Source organism: Carlito syrichta, unplaced genomic scaffold (assembly GCF_000164805.1).
Source record: "Carlito syrichta isolate Samal-C Ts95f unplaced genomic scaffold, Tarsius_syrichta-2.0.1 Scaffold303184, whole genome shotgun sequence".
In the NCBI taxonomy this organism is placed as follows: Eukaryota; Metazoa; Chordata; class Mammalia; order Primates; family Tarsiidae; genus Carlito; species Carlito syrichta.
The window spans coordinates 28,845-29,515 of NW_007247280.1; positions in this window are offsets into that span (position 1 = coordinate 28,845).

Below are 671 nucleotides of genomic sequence, written 5' to 3' on the forward strand. Positions count from 1 at the left end.
CCCGGCGGTAATTTTTTTTTTTTAAGAGACAACTTTCTCTGTTGCCCAGGCTAGAGTGCAGTGGCGGATCACAGTTCACTGCAACCTCAAACTCCTGGGCTCAAGACATCCTCCTGCCTTAGCCTACAGTAGCTGGGACTACAGGTGCATGCCACCACGCCTGACTGATTTTTTTTGAATCGGAGTCTGTCATTCATGCTGGAGTGCAGTGGCATGCTCATGACACCACGCCGGCTAATTTTTTGATTTATTGTAGAGGTGAGGTCTGGCCATGCTGCTCAAGTTGGTCTCAAACCCCTGGGCTCAGGCAATTCTCTCACCTCTGCCTCCCAAAGTGCTGGGATTACAGGCGAGACCCACTGAGCTGGTCTGATTTTTAATTTTTAGAGAGACAGAGTCTTACTATGTTGCCCAAGCTGGTCTTGAACTCATGACCTCAAGCAACTCCTGACCTCCTGCCTCAGCCTTGGGATTGGGATTACAGGAAAAATCCATCATTCCCTGCCGACTGGTAAATTTTTATGTTGTAAATATTTTGCCATCATAAAAAATAACTTTTTAAAAATACTGCTGCTGGGCTCAGTGGCTCAGCCTGTAATCCCGCGCCTTGTGAGGCCGAGGTGAGTGGATTGCCTGAGCCCGCGGGTTTGAGACCCGCCTGGGCAACTTGG